Source organism: Gracilinanus agilis, chromosome 3, assembly GCF_016433145.1.
Source record: "Gracilinanus agilis isolate LMUSP501 chromosome 3, AgileGrace, whole genome shotgun sequence".
In the NCBI taxonomy this organism is placed as follows: Eukaryota; Metazoa; Chordata; class Mammalia; order Didelphimorphia; family Didelphidae; genus Gracilinanus; species Gracilinanus agilis.
Window position 1 is genome coordinate 260,711,350 of NC_058132.1, and position 14,279 is coordinate 260,725,628.

A 14,279-nucleotide genomic window follows, 5' to 3' on the forward strand; every position below is an offset into this window, starting at 1 on the left:
TTTTATAAGCTCTTCATTTGCAAATGTGACCTCCAGGCACTTGATCCTTCAGTCTCTCTCAAGCTATCTCCCTCCCCTTCTCCCCATCTTGACTCCTTGGTGAATCAATTCAACTCTACCCTGTCCTTCTCTTTTGAACACCTATCCCCCTTATATCATTAATTACACCAAGCCAACCTCAGGCTTAGATCAATGCCACTATCTGTCATCTTCATTTCAACACATAGACTACTGAATGAAGATGGAGAAAATTAAACAACCTTTCTAACTGGGCCTAATACAAATTTATGTTATGTAATCTTAAATGGACCCTCACAGCTCCTAGGCAACCCTGTTATATACCTCCCTTATCAACTTACTCTGCTGTCCTCCACAGATGCCACCTGCCCCCATTCTGAAAAAAAAATCCTCACTTGATCCTCCTACCTTTGCTACCACCCTATACTTCTTCTGCCCTTTGTAGCTAAACTCTTTGAAAAGGCTAAGCTCAATAGGTTCTTCCACTTTCTCTCTTTTTACTCTCTTCTTACTAGCTTCTGACCTTATGATTCCACCAAACTACTCTCTCCAAAGTTACTAATGACCTCTTTGACCCACTTATTCTTTAATACAAGATTATTGAGTTTCTAATTAATTTTTAGTTTTTTCTCCATCCCTTTGTTCAGTATAATTTTTATGGCATTGTGGTCTGAAAAGGATGGATTTAATATTTTTGCTATTCTACATTTGGCTGTGAGGCTTTTATGTCTTATTATATGATCATTTTTTATAAAGGTGCCCTGTACAGCTAATAAAAAGGTATATTCTATTCTCATTCAGTTTTTTCCAAATATTTATTAAGTCTAACCCTAATGATTTCTTAGTTGCCAAATCCAATGACATTTTTCTTAATTCTAATTCTCCTTCTCTTCTCTGTAGTCTTTGATACTGTTGATCACTTTCTTCTTTTTTTTCCTTAAAACCCTTACCTTTTGTCTTAGAACCACTAGGCAGAAGAGCAGTAAGGGCTAGGCAATGGCGGTTAAGTAAGTAGCCCAGGGTCACACAGCTGGGAAGTGTCTGAGGTCAGATTTGAACCTAGGACCTCCCATCTCTAAGCCTGGCTCTCAATCCACTGAGTCACCCAGCTGCCACCTCACTCTCTTCTCCTAATACTCTTCCTCTCTTTTGGTTTTCAGGATATTACTCTCTGCTGGTTTTTTTTATCACTTCTTTGTCTCTTTCACTAGACCCTCCAAATTGTGCCTTCTAATCATATTTTAGAGTTCTGTTCTAGGCTCTCTTCTCTTTCACTACTTCTACAACTGATTATCTCATTAAATCCCATTGGTTAAATTATCACTTCTAAGCTGATGACTCTCAGATCTCTTTTTTCTGCCTCAGACTCTCTGATGATCTCTAATCTCACATTTTCTATTGCCTTCAAAATTGATTTCCAGAAGACATCTTAAACTCAGGGTGTTTGTATCAAAATTTATTAACTCCCCTCCTAAACTCTAGCTCCTCCTATCTTCCCTGTTACTATAGATGATAACACTCTACCCGCAGACGCCCAAACTCTCAGTGTAGGAGTTTTCATGGATTCTTCACTATCTCTCACTCCCCATACCCAAGCCACTGCCAATACCTGCTGATTTCACCTTTGCAACATCTGTCAAATATGTTCCCTTTTTTCTTCTGACATTTCTACCACCCATTCTAATAGGCTCTCATTTCCTTATGTTTGGATGAAGTCCAGCAAAGGAAGTAAAGTGGTAATTGGAGGTAGAAGAAGAATCAAAGAGGTAAAATGCTAAGGAAATTGGGAAAAAAGTTGCAAATATGAGTGTATAAACAGTATCAATACTGCAAAGAGATAAAAGAGAATGAAGACTAAAAAGAGACATTGGATTTAAGCATAAGGAAATCATTATTAATCTTAGAGATTTTTTCAGTATAGTAGTGGTGACAGAAACTAGATTACAATGAGTCATATAGATGTGGAGGAACTAGAAGAAGTAAAAATAGAAAGTTCTTTGATCGTGAAGTAGAAGAGAGAGCTAGGACAATGCCCTTAATGGACAGTAGGATCAAGTGAAAATATTTTAGGATAAGGGAGAACTGAATATTTTAATGGCCTCCCAAAAAGAAGCTAATAAAATGAAAGCCAAGACACCCTTGAAAGAAAGGATGAATTACAGACCAAAGTCATAGGGAATATGTGAAGGATGGAACTGAAAATGTATGTAGAATAATTAGGTTTGAGAAGAAATTGAACAAATTCATATTTTGAGCCTAGAATGGAGAGATTTCAAAGCATAGGGGGAAGTGAGAGAAATCACAACGTAAACAACTCCCCTCAAAACTAATACTACAGTTTATAGGCCAATTTAATGGCAGGATGCAATAGTAATAGTAGCATAACTTTTTTTTAAGCCATATATGTTCGGTGTGTCACCATCCTTATCCCATCCACCCTGCACCTGTCCAGCCAGGCCCACAGCCAGTGCCAGGGCCTCTGGATACCCTTCCCTTCCCCCTCTGACACCAGGGATCAGAATCACCACCCTGTCCTCTCAGGGGGCACACACACCCCCTCACACATATATGCGCATGCATGCACAGATCTGTGCCCATGGAGCCACGAGGGTGGCAGGCCTCCTGCGCATTGTGGCATTGATCTTGACTGCTGGACTCACCTGGATCTTGGGCAGCATTCTTCTGGGCCCCATAGTAACAGCATCTTTTGGATCCAACAACTCTTCAGTAGTCTGGGGAATGCAGTGACAACAGAGCCCAGGGGCCAGGAAGCAAATATGTGTCCTGCCCTAGCCCTGTTCTGAACAGCACTTGGCCTTCCAAAGTGGTCAGTGGTGCTGCTACTGCCTGGAGGATCAGATGCTGATGAGCAGCAATAAGGACAATGTTGGACGTGGGCTGAACATGCTCTGATGGATGGAGTGAATGGGGAACTCCTTGAGGCTAAATCCTTTGACATGTGGGCTGGAGATGTTAATAACTTGCTGAAGTTCATCTGGCCACTCCATGAGGGGATGCTGGGATTTGTGGCTTCCTATGATGACCCAGCCACCAAGATGAATAACAAGACTAGGAAAATCTCCAGGGAGCTAGGCAGCACAAATGCTAAGGAACTCACTTTGCAGGACAGCTGGGTGTTTGTTGGGGCCTGAACTTGTCAAGTTCAGGACAAGAGCCCCTTTGAGAGCATGTGAAGAACAGCAAGAGCACCAGCAAGTATGATGGCCGGCCTCAGACCTTGGAGCTTGAAGGCTGCATCCCTCAAAGGACTGTGGGCACTCAGTGACCCTACCAGCTGCCTCTTTCTCCTAACTTCCATCCTGGCTGGCCAACTGGGTTGGCCATCCCTGGACTGATGGCCCCTTGAATGATAGGAGAGAAGGTGGGAGCCTCACCTGGTGGCTGCTCACCCAGCATACATGCACACCTTTCTTGCCCCCTTTCCACATCACTCCAGCTCTCTTGCTGACTGAATGTAACAGGTGGGGGGATAGTTGGGCCTCAGTGGGAGGGTCCCTTTCTTTCAATAAGTCACACTCTGCCCTCCCACCCTATACACACATGCCCCATGGCCAAATCCAATCAGGCTCCTAGTACATCTCCCCAACTTGTCCCCTCCATGCTTTTGGCTTGCTCTTCAGCTTTGCTGATGGTCCTCTTGCCCACTGTTCCCTAGTTCCCAGCAGCCTCTGTGTTCTGAACCCATCTGTTCTCACAGATGGGGCTCTGATGCCTGGTCCTACAGGGCCTGAGTGATGGTACGACTTTAGGGTAGACATTCAGAACTCTGTGCTAGCCCCACATCTCCTGAACCTGTCACTTCCTCTTAGATATAGAATTAAGAATGTAAGTCTTCATAGTTACTTCAGCATTATCTTTAATAAACTGATTTCCTACTTAAAAATTAAAAAAAAACATCCATTGCACTCCTTAGACCATTTCTGAAATATTTTGTTAGACTCTTAGGGTCTCACTTCAAGATGTACACTGGCAATTTGTAGCTGATTCAGATTAGAATTAGAAAGAGACTAGAAACTAGGTCATTTTAGGAGGACTAAAGAAATTAGGGATATTTAGAGTGAGGAAGAAAAGATAATGGGGGGATAGGTAATAGGATAGGAAATAAACCTATGATTTCAGTGGGATAGGTAGTGCCCGGGAGATTAAAACCCCTTTATCAATATTATGTCAGCACCTTCTCTGTAATTCATAATATTGGGGGAGGGGAAAGGGAATAAGTATTTATATAGCATTTACAATGTGTTGGGCACTTTGTTTAGCATATTATTTCATTTATTCCTTGTAACAACCTTACAAGATAGGTGCTGTTATTAGCCACATTTTATAGTTTAGGAAACTTAAGTAAACGGAGGCTAAATAATTTCACTAGGGTCATGCAACATTTGAGTGTCTGAGGCTGGATTTGTTCTCAAGTCTTACTGACTTCAGACAGAGCTCTATCCTCTATACCATTGGCTTGACATAATAATATTAGTTTTCTAGAGCACTGAGAAGGTAAGTCAGTCCAGGGTAACACAATAAGAGTCAGAAAAAAGAAGAGGAATGTAATGAAGCAGAATAAAAAAGACTCGTCAAGAACATGTATGGAGGAGGGGGAATGAGAGAAAAAGAGGGAGAAGTCAAAGATGACACCTAGATTTTGAGCCTGGATGACTGAGAGGAATAATAGTAACAGGAAAGTTAAGTAGGACACCGTTTCCACGGGGGATATTTCTAAGACCTACTGTGGAGAGCTGAAACTGTGGCTATTCAGGAACACCTGCTGATCCATATATATGTGCTCATTCTTTCCTCTTCTGCCCCTCCGCTCAGTGCTCCATGCCTTCCCATTCCCCCAACAAAAAAGAAACCCCAAAAAGTGAAAATGGAAGCAAAAGAGACTGTCACCTGGGTCAGGAAACTGCCCCAGGTGAATTTCTGGCACTTCTGGGGAACTTCAGGCCTTTGAGTTGACTGCAGATAACTATAACTACAGAAAATTAAACTAAGGATAAGGGGTCTCTATCATACATGCTTAGAGCTGGACTTAAACCCATATTTCATGCTTCTGAAGCCAAATATCTATTAGTTACAGATGTAATTTTGATGGAGATATAACAGCTTATATAAGCATCGATCATGTAGAATCAAGTTTGCTTCATCACTCCAGAGTGCAAATAGTAACCAATTGGTAGAAGTTAAAGTAAGACAAATTTGACATCATGCTCTTTTAATACTACTCTCTGGTTGCTGTTTCTGGAAAATTTAAATTGTGATTTATCTAAAGCATAATGGAGAGTTGCATGAAATCATCTTGAGTCAACAAAAATTTATTAAGCAACTACTATGTGCCAGGCAATGTGCTAGGTAATAGAAATGCAAAGAAAGTTTAAAAATCATCCATATTATGGAAAGGAAAACCGAATCAAGCTTTTGGCTTTTCATCCCACTGAGATGGAGCAGACAGAGGTTGGAATGTGACAAGAGGGACAGTGACAGTTGGAGTGAGAGAAAAGGATTGTGGGGAAAACTGTTAACTGAAAGGATCTTTTTCGTCTGAACTCTGTCAAGTGAGGAGGAAAGTCCTGGAGCTCAAGATTCCCACCTATGGGAAAGCCTTGCCTCCGTTTTCCCTTGCCCAGAAGACAAAGAAGGTTCTTGTAGTTGGAGAGCCTCTATTAGAGGAAGAATGAACAACCAAAGCTGCCAAGAAGCGGCTGATTCCTTACTTCAGGGGGTCACCCTGAAGATCCTTTCCATCCCTTGACCTTCCCAAGAAGGACACTTGTCATTGGTTAAGGTAGGAGAGAGACTTTAATTAGACAAGAAGAGGAGACCCTATTTGGGGTTTCTTGTTTTCTTCAGCTGAGCCAAGGTGGCTCTGTTCCAATCTAACTCTCCTCTTCTTATCTAATTAAAGTTTCTCTTACCTTAACTAGTGGCGAGTGTCCTTCTTGGGAAGGTCAAGGGAAGGAAAGGATCTTCAGGGTGACCCTCTGAAGTAAGGGATCAGCCCCTTCTCGGCAGCTGTAGTTGTTCGTTTTTCCTCTAATGGAGGCTCTCCAACTACAGGAACCTTCTTTCTCTTCTGGGTAAGGGGAAACGGAGGCCAGGCTTTCCCACAGGTGGGAATCTAGAACTTCAGGACTTTGCTCCTCACTTGACAGAGTTCAGACGAAAAAGATCCTTTCAGTTAACAGTTTTCCCCACTATCCTCTTCTCTCACTCCAACTGTCACTGCCCCTCCTGTCACATTCCAACCTCTGTCTGCTCCATCTCAGTGGAATGAAAAGCCAAAAGCTTGATTCGGTTTTCCTTTCCATAATATGGATGATTTTTAAACTTTCTTTGCATTTCTATTACCTAGCACATTGCCTGTCCTTTCCACAGTATCATTAAGGTATTCATGATCTAATTGAGGAGATAACATGCAAACAATAGGTACAAATAAGATATGTATGGAATAAATTAGACATAATCTCAGAATAAAGAAATTAACTTTAAGGTGAATCAGGAAAGACTTCTTGTAAGAGTCAGGGTTTTAGCTGAGATATGAAGCAAGCCAAACAAGCCAAGAGGCAGAAATGAGAAGAGAGAGCATGCAATCGTCACTCAATCACAGAGTAGTACATGGAGAACAGTAAAGTGTATGAAAACTGGAAAGAAAAAAAAAAAGAAGAAATGGTCCAGGTTATGAAAGGCTTTAAAAGCTCAATATAGGATTGATTCTATGTTTCATGCTGGAGGTCATAGGGAGCCACTAAAGTTTATTGACTTGGGGATGTGGTAGACAGTGACACAAACAGATCTGTGCTTAAGTAATTTCAATTTTATAGCCAAATGAAGGAATGACTAGAGTAGGGAGAGATTGAAGGAAAAGGTCTCAAGCAGAAAGTTATTAAAAAGTCCAGTTATGAACAAATGAGAATCTATGCCAAAGAAGTATCAGAGTCAGAAGAGAGAAGAGACTTTATGAAGGCATAATCAAAAAGATTTAACAACAAATATTGGGGGTGAGAGAAAAAGAGGGAGAAGTTAAAGATGACACCTAGATTTTGAGTGTGGATAACTAAGAGGATTGATATTGTCCATAATAGTAATAGGAAAGTTAAAAAGAAGGCAGAGTTTTAGGGAAATGATAGAAGTTTATTTTTTGACATATTAGGTGTAAGATATCTATGGGACATCCAGTTTGAGATTTTCAATAGGCAGTCAGAAATGTGATATCAAAAATCAGGAGAGTTGTTATGGCTGTATAAATAAATCTAAGAAATTGTCTACATAATTATAATAATTTACTCCACTCAAGCTCATGAGATCAAGTGAAATAGTATAGAAGGATAAGCGGGAAAATGGCTTAGCACAGAGTCTTAGGGTAAAAATATAGTTAATAGGAGTAACTTGAATGAAGGTAGAGCAAAGAATACAGAGAAGGAATGGTCAGACAGGTGGGATGAGAACCAGAAAAAAAACAGTGTCTGGAAAATCTAAAGAGAAAAGAATATGATGGAGAAGAGATGATCGATGGTGTCAAAAGCTCCAGATAGGTCAAGAAAGATGAGGCTTGAGAAAAGGCAAATAGATTTGGCATTGGGGAGAGCAGTTTCAATGATGAGTTCTGAAGCTATACTATAGAGAACTGAAAGGGAAAATGGAGGCACTCATAAAGAGAGCCTTCTATAGAAGATATAAGATGATAGCTAATAGTGATGGATGGGTGAAGTTGAAGATTTTTTGATGATGGAGGAGATATGGGTATGTTTGTAGTCAGCAGGGAAGCAGTTAATAGATAGGGAGAGAAAGGTGATTAGTGAGAGAGTGGGAATGAGTGAGTGAAATCTTCTGGAAAAGACAAAATGGAATGCTATAACTTGCATATATAGAAGGGCTTGCCTTAACGAAAAGAAACACCATTTCTTCATGGGGTGATTTACATGCTATATTAAGTTACCAAAAATGACATATGCCCATTAGAAATGTCTCATGAAGAAAAAAATATTTGAAGGAAGGGGGCCTAGGAGAACCAGATCTCAAATTAAATTTCAATGTGGTAATCATTGAAACAACTTGTTACTGGAAAAGAAAGAAAGAAATGAATGAATGAATGGTTAGTGGTTGTTTAATGGCATAGATTAAGAATAAAATATATGGATGCAAATGAGCTCAGTAACCTTCTGTTGGATAAACATAAACATCCTAGATACTAAAACAAAAGCTTATTATTTATCAAAATTTTCTGAGAAAAATGGAACTTTAGTGTGGCAGAACCTAGGCATAGATCAATATCTCATACTAGTTGGTTTTAACAGGTCTTCAGAAGTGGCTTTTAAATACCTTGGAATGATCAAGTGCCTACTTTTGACTTGTGTGTGAACAGAGGTAAGGATCCATAAAGTATTAAATATATGAGTGACAAAGTGAAGTGCAACTTTACCATTCCATTCCCTACCTCCACATTTAGTTGTGCTAAAGTAAAGCTGAGAAACTCAAGGGATGGGACAGATTAATACACATCTTTCATGATTGTTACTGGCTGAAAAAGGTTTTCCCATGGGGCTTGGTGACCCCTAGACAGTTCTATGTCTGTAACTCTTCAGCTTACTCTACTTTTCCCAAAGGATGGTATGATATTTGTGTTTTGGCTTATGTTACTCCACCGGTATTGGTGAATGACCACAATATTGGCCGGGTAGACAAGTTCATGGCCAGGAATCTAGGTTCTTGGTTGCATGCTAGACCCACAAAAACAAGGCCAAATTCAGCAGCATCCTCAGCTGCAGTACAGAGCTTTTTCTGGACATTCCTGTCGAATTTTAGAATGATGGCAGTGATAGAATGTTAGAAATATCTCTGATGGGGTTAAAAAATTGGCTCACGATACAGCTCAAGCCATCTCCCAGATTACTAAAGCTATCTATTTCCTACAGGAAGAGATGGACTCCTTAGCAAAAACAGTTATACAAAATTGGCTGGCCCTTAACCTGGTTACAGCAGCATCGGGAGGTGCATGTGCCCTTATTATTCAATCATGTTGTTCTTATATAGATAGATCTAGAAAAATTGTGACTAATAATTTCAAAGGATTTTAAATGACACTCAGCAAATCACTGTAGAGACTCATGCAACACCTGATGGTACATGATGGGACCTCTCATAGCTGCAGCAAATTAATTTGTTTGCTACTATAACCAAATGGGTTCTTCTAATCTTAGGAATTGTGGTATTATAAATTTATATTAATGTTGTACTACAGTTTATAACCAAGCTTTTACCAGGTAAAAAAATATGTACAATCATACTGTGGATCATAGCTAACTTAAAGAGGGACTAACTCTTGCTTTTGAGTGAAAAATTCTTTTGTTATGCGTCTGTTGGCTGCCCCATTGTTTAATGGGATGGGAAATATGATTTTTCTTTTGTTTTTTCTCTTTCTTTCATCCTAATTAAAATTTGCTTTTTTCCTTTATTTTTTAACTTGAATATGAGAAATCAGTATTAATATTTTTTAAAGGATAAGTTTACAATACCTATTAGCCCTAATAACACTGCATACCCCAAAGTTTTAGCTTATGGAAACCTGCCATTGATTGTTAAATTCTATGAGACTTTGATTAATATTTGTGTCTGATTCCAGAAGAAGGGGCTTCTAATGAGCCACCACACAAGATCAAGAAGAACAACAATTCCTTTGGGTTTAATGAGGATCTATAACAAGGCAGAGGACTTTTGAGAAAGCAATTGTTTGGCAATTCCAGATGTTGGACTTCCCAGTGCCTGGTTTGTACAAATACCTTTGTCTGGCTTTCATGTTGGCTCCCCTATTTCTGTGATTGAAGGAAAAAAATTAGACCAGGGAATGATATTTCCTTTTTACCTCAGACTTTTGTCCCTATTTCTCTTTTATAGAATGGTAATTTTTTGTAGTGCTGGTTGACAATGGGTAATTTCAATATTGCTGCATTTGTCCTGTATGCGTGTAGGATATAAGCAACCTCAATTTGGACCTTGCTGGTGAATCAAGGACCTGTTACAATTTTAATTTTTACTCATAATTTTTATGCACATAGGATTTGATACATACATATATGTGTGTATATATATGCATGTATATGTAAATTTTTCTCTCCTCTTTGTTTTTATGTTGTTGAAGAATTGATTCATATACCTCCTATCTTAACCATGCATCCTGTGGCAATTCTAGCGTTGGTCTATACCCTCCTGAGACAGGGAATGTATAATTAATTATCCTATAATCCAACATTTAAGATCTTTTAAAGTAATTTTATGAAAATTGACCACACCCTGGACCAGGAAAGTAAAACTTCTGGAAAAGATGTTATAAGGATGTTTGTATAAATCACACGCTACAACAAGAGATCAAGAGTGAAGTTTTGGATATAATGAACAGAACTGAAGGGGGTTGAACCTAACATTTATTCTGATTGTAAATTCGTATGCCAAAGGGGAGTACACCCTAATTGGCATTTTTGACAATGGGCCTATCAATCATTTTTTTTCTCTCTTTCCCTCTTATTCTTCAAATTGTTGTAATTCTTCTATGTAAGGTACAATATTTTATATCCCCTAGTGAGAGAATTTTCAATGTAAAGTTTCCATATGTAGAATGATTCATTGTGGAGACCTGTCATATTAATTTACTGGTAAACCAAATAAGGAGATTTAATATGCTGGTCTCCCAAAGAATCAGAGGTGGGGATAGTGTGAGGAAAAATAACTCCATCTACCTTCCCAGTACTCACCACAGCTTGACATTCCCTGACTACAGTTTAAATGGCTGTTGTCAATGTAAGCTAGGCATCTGGCATCATCCTAAATTTCTCTGGTGCCTGACATTAGTTGTCAGCATGCAATGCCAATATGGAGGGCAGAGCCAGGTGTGTATATCAGTGGTGAACCAGGAAGCATGCACCCTGCTCTCTTCTGTGTTTGGTGTTGGCTGGACTTCTGTAAACATGGCTAAATGAAGTCATTAGGAAAGTAATATCTCTCTCTCTCTCTCTCTCTCTCTCTCTCTCTCAATCCTTTTCCCCTATTTTCCTTCAGATTAAATAAAATCATTTAATCTACAGCCATTTTCATAATTTTCCCTCTTACATACTGTAGAATAAGATAATGTCAAAATGAGTACATGACTTAGATGTAAAGGGTGATATCTTAAGCAAATTAGGAGAACATGAAAAACATTACTGTCAGATTCACAGAAAGACGAGGAGTCCATAACCCCACAAAAGAGAGAGGTTCATACTAGACAAAATTAGCAAATTTTATGACATAAAACTGACAAATTTTTGTGCAAACAAAACAAGTCCAGACAAAATTAGAAGAAAAACAAGAAACTGAGGAAACTGCAGAAAGTTTCTTTGACAAATATCTCATCACTCAACTGTATAGAGAAGGCTGAGTCAAATTATAAAAAAGGATCCATTCCTTAATTGATAAATCATCAAATAATAAGAGTAGGCAATTTTCTGAAGGACAAATTAAAGCTAGCTTTAATTTTATAACAAAATGTTCTCAGATAATAATAATGAGAAAACTTTGAATTAAAATAACTCTAATGTACCACCTAAGAACCTATCAGTTTAGCTATGATGACAGAAAAGTGGCAAATGTTGAAGGGATGTGAGAAAATTATTATACAAATGCATTATTGGTGGAGCTATAAATTAGTCCAACCATTCTGGAAAACAATTTTGAACTGTTTCCCAAAGGCTATAAAACTATGCCGTCTCTTTGACCCACCTCTACTAGATTAAAAGTGATCAAAGAAAAAGGACACATTTATGCAAAAATTATTTATAACTGCTCTTTTTGTGGTGATAAAGAATTAGAGACTAAAGGAATGTCCATCAATTGAGGATTATCTAAACAAGTTATAGTATATGATTGTAGTGGAATACTATTTTTCTGTAAGAAATAATAAAGGGCATGGTTTTAGAAAAACCTGAGAAGACTAATATGAACTGATGTAAAGTGAAATGAGCAGAAGCAAATGAAAAATCTACATAGTAATAGCAATATTGTAGATTTTGTGAAAGATTTATTAACTCATTAATGCAAGGATCCACCATAATAGCAAAAGACTTGTTATGTTAAATGCTATCTACATCCATATAGAGATCTGATGTGCAGATCAAGGCATATTTTTAATTTATTAATTTTTCTTACTTTTTTAAGAACATGAACATGGCTAATGCAGAAATATGCTTTATCTGATTTCACATATATAATGGATTCTAGCAATTTGAGTGCGAGCCATATGGAAGATTTATGAGAAACAAGGACAATAATCTCATAAAAATCATAGTGTCATAGATTTGGAATTGGAAAGGACCTTAGAGGGCATTAAAAACACCTTCATTTTTCAGATGAAGAAACTGAGATCAGTATTATCTAAGTAACTCATGTAGGGACCCAGAAAGTGTTTGAGGAGAGATTAAATTCCAGATATTCCTGAATAAAAGTACAGTTTCCTAAACACTAAGCCACCGTATCAGTTGGATACTGGCAAATTGGGGATTTATCTCAGGAGAATGAAGTCACAGATTCTACGACGTATATAAGAAAGGTATATGTTAACCAAAGTGTCACTATGATTCTTAGATTCTTTTCTTTTTTGAATTACACTCTCACTTTCCTTAAACTACTGTTTGCCTTTCTTTACATCATGGGATTATAAATTAAGAATTGGAAGAGACCTTAGAAGTCATACTTTCTAATCTCCCATTTTATAGATGAAAAAATTTCTATTGTGTCTTTTCTCAGACTTTATATTTTGATTACTACTAATTATCTTTGTATATCACTTTATTTTATCAACTGCAAAAGGCTAACCACAAAAATGTCCAGATACTTTATAATAAAGAATTTAAAAATTTTTGTTTATTTTAATTTTTATGATTAATGACTATTGTTTTATTTGTTTATCCAGCATAAACCCAAAGCGGACTCTGGGAATGAATAAATTACAGTTAAAGGCAAATAGCTACCAAGTGTTAGATAAGAGATGGGAAAGAATTAGAAACCATTAACCCAGAAGAAAAGACTATTGAAGGGAGAAAGAAAAATTGATGGTACTCAACATTTTCATCCAAAGTCTCAAAAGTTCTGAAAGTCAATGATGAATTTTGACAACAATTTTTTCACTCACCACTGAGGCTTAATCACTCTAATACATATTTTTCTAATTTGCAAAATCAGTAAAGGAGAGACAGTGAGAACAATATTATCAAGTTGTCTGGGATATTAATTAATTCTTGCAAAGCATTATAAACCTAGGTGGCACACTCGAAAGAGCTTAGAATTTGGAGACAGGAAGACCTGAGTTCAAGTCCTGTCTCAGAAACTTACTATTTGGATAACACTGATCAGGTCATTCAACCTTTCTCACTTTCAACTTCCTTACTATAACATGAGGAAGTTAGAATGAATAGCCTCTAAGGTACCTTCCAGCTTTAAATCTATGATCTTATAAAATGCTTATAAATCCTATCTCATAATAATTTACCATCAAAGAAGTGACTGAGAGGAAAATCTAAGTGTTTCTAAAAGTACTTCATTTCACACTGTCAAACTGTTTGGCTATTTGTCAGAGGATCTGTTGGAACATTATGTCTTATATCAGAACTGTCTTTGAGAATGATTGTTTGCTTTGGGGTCTTATAGCAGTAATTCTAAAATCTCCAGAGGTGAGATTATTTACAGAATAACATAAGAACATTCTGGGTATTGTTAAAACCAATATAATCATTCAGTGTAACTTTTTATTTATCCAGCTAGAATCTGCTACTGAATTTATAGTGAATCAAGATGTGAGGTGGCATAGATAATCACTTGTGATGAATTAGTTACGAGAGGTTTTGCTATTCAAAATTTTTTCAGCAAACATAGGCATGGTTAAATAATTATAGGAAAGAATCCTTATCATCCTATAAGGTTCAGCTCATTTCTTTTAATTCTTCTGTGATCTCCTTCACCATTAGATTTCTCTTCTTCCTCAAATTGCCTTGTATTCACTATCAGACACATGCTATGTCCCGTTGGTAAATGTACTATATAATGTACTTATATGTGTATAAAAATATACATATATTTTTTAAATCATCAAAAGTGTTTTCATATAATAGGACCTTAATAAATGCTTGCTGGATTAAATTTCATTGAATTAAATTTTTTAGATTAAGTACATTTTGGTAATTACCATAGAATTTAATAAAGGAAACATCATTTATAGTTATTGA

The 14,279-nt window shown here is 37.5% G+C and overlaps 1 pseudogene; it reads left to right on the top strand.

The window, feature by feature from the left end:
• The first annotated feature begins 2,592 nt into the window (after positions 1-2,592).
• LOC123241461 lies at positions 2,593-3,304 on the top strand (annotated as a pseudogene).
• The last annotated feature ends 10,975 nt before the right edge of the window (positions 3,305-14,279 follow it).